Here is a 2,519-nt window from a genome sequence, read left to right as displayed (position 1 = left end):
ATGGTGGTCAGATAAGATGCAGGGTGTAATTTTAATTTCCCTATATTTGTTAAGACTTTCTTTGTATCCTACTGTATGATCAATTTTGTAGAAAGTTTCATGGGCTGCTGAGGAGAAAAATGTATTCTCCAGTGGCTGGGTGGAATTCTCTGTAAATGTCTGTTAGATTCATATGATTTAAGACATTATTTATTTAACTCTGAAGTTTAGTTTTTGTTTGGCAGACCTTTCTGTTGGTGAGAGCAGGGCATTGAAGTTGCCACTGTCACTGTATTAGGGTCATTGTGTGTGTGTGTGTGTGTTTAATCTATAGTATTATTTATTTTATGAAATTAGTTCCTAGCATTTGGTGCATGAATATTTAAAATTGAAATATTCTTTAGTGGATTCTTCCTTTAATGAGCACGTATTATCCTTCCCTATCTCTCATGATTAGTTTTGATTTGAAGTCTATTTGGTCAGCAAAAATGGCTATACCTGCTTGATTCTTGGTTATATTTTCTTGGAATACTCTTTCCTATCTTTATACCCAGAAGTAGCGTCGGTCCTTAATTGTCAGGTGCTTTTTCTGGAGACAGCAGAAACATGACTCCTGTTTTATAATCCACCTTCTTAGTTTGTATCTTTATTAGGGGTATTGAAACCATTCATATTAGGAGTTATTAATTAGTGTTTATTAATCCCTGTTATTTTGCTATGCTGGTGTGTTTTCCTCCCTTTTTGAATAACTGTTCTGGGATTATTCATTCTTTGTGTCATGTTGAGTGTAGGTACCATCTCTTTAGGCTGAAGTTTTCCTTCTAGTGTTCTCTATAGAGCTAGGTATATAGGCATAAATTGTTTAAATTTATTTTTATCATAAAAAGCTTTTCTCCTTCAATTGTGATAGATAGTTTTGCTAGATATAGTGATCTGGTACAGTATCTACAATTTTTTAGAGCTTGTAGAACATCTGTCCAGGAACTTCTGTTTTCAGAGTCTCTGTTGAAAAGTTAGGTGTTACTCTAATGGGCTTACTTCATGTTTTTTTTTCCTTGTAGATTTTAATAGCTTTTCTTGGTTCTGTATGTTTAGTGTTGTGATTATTACATGTCATGGGGAGTTTCTTTTCTGGTCCTGTCTATTTGGTTTCCTTTATGCCTCTTATACCTTGATAGGTATCTTTTTCTTTAGATGGGAAATTTTCTGCCTTGAATCTATAAAAAATATTCACTGTGTCTTTGACCTGGATTTCTTTACCTTACTGTATACCTATTATTTGTGGGTTTGGTTTTTCATGGTGTCACAGATTTCTTGGATGTTTTGTGACCGAGCTTTTTTACATTTAACATTTCCTTTGACTGATTCCATATCATCTACCTCATCTTCAAGACCTGAGATTCTCTCTTTTACTTCATCCAGTCTGTTGGTGGGGGTTTTTCTGTGAGTTCTTTATTTCACTTTCTGACTTTCTCATTTTGTCTTTCATGTTAGTTTAGATTTTTAAAAATGTAACTCTATTTTTATATCAGGGATTGACAAGCTTCTTGGAGTAGCTACAGCTGGTAGCATTAATGATTTTGGGCATTGTATTTTCTCAATGATTTTCTAAGTCCATGGGATTATTTAGGGAATTTCTTGAGCCAAGCTGGACATAGCCATGTCCCAAGCAGTGAAGTGACCAGACTAGTTTCTCAGGTTGCGTTTTTAACACTCATGTTGTATATCTATGTTCCCTGAGCTCTTGCAATGTGATTATTTTGGTGAGAGGTTATTTATAGAAGCATTTTGAAAAGCTTTTGTGGTGGTTTGAATAGTTATGGCTCCTCTAGACTCATGTGTTTGAATGCTTGCCCCATGGGGAGTGGTGCTCTTAGGCAGGGTGGCCTTGTAGGAGTAAGTGTGGCATTGTTAGAGGAAGTGTGTCACTGTGGGGGTGGGTTTTGACATCTCCTATGTTCAAGCTATGCTCAGTGTGGCACACAGTCTTCTTCTGCTGCCTGTGGATCAAGATGTAGAACTTTTAGTCCTTTCCCCAGCCTGGATGCTGCCATACTTCCTTCCATGATAATAGTGGACTGAACCTCTTAAACTGTAAGCCAGCCCCAATTAAATGTTTTCCTTTGTAAGAGTTGCCATGGTCATGGTATCTCTTCACAGTAATAAAATCTTAACTCAGACAGACTTGAAGACAACTGCATCATCATAATACCTCTATAGTATGGGGAGCAACTCATGAGTTTCTGTAGCATACCATACAACCTACAGGCTCAATGGGTTGGAGAACATCTTTTCCAAGTAGCTCAGTTTGTCTGAGTGTGTCGCTCAGAAGTCTGAATTGCTTATATAAGCTTGTTGCTTATTGAACCTTAGTGAGCTTTCCTGAAGGATGTAATGTTTCATCTCCCTTGGCACATCTTCGATATTAAAGTCTTCCCTCCAATATGGAAGGTATCAATCAGCTCAGTGGGAATTTAAATACAGCACTGGCCTCCTTATGAATGTTGCCTTTCTTCCTCTGTGGTTCTAACTCTTGAAAT

This window comes from Mus caroli, chromosome 1 (genome assembly GCF_900094665.2).
Source record: "Mus caroli chromosome 1, CAROLI_EIJ_v1.1, whole genome shotgun sequence".
In the NCBI taxonomy this organism is placed as follows: Eukaryota; Metazoa; Chordata; class Mammalia; order Rodentia; family Muridae; genus Mus; species Mus caroli.
The sequence above is the reverse complement of the archived record's forward strand: the minus strand, read 5'-3'. Positions refer to the sequence as shown.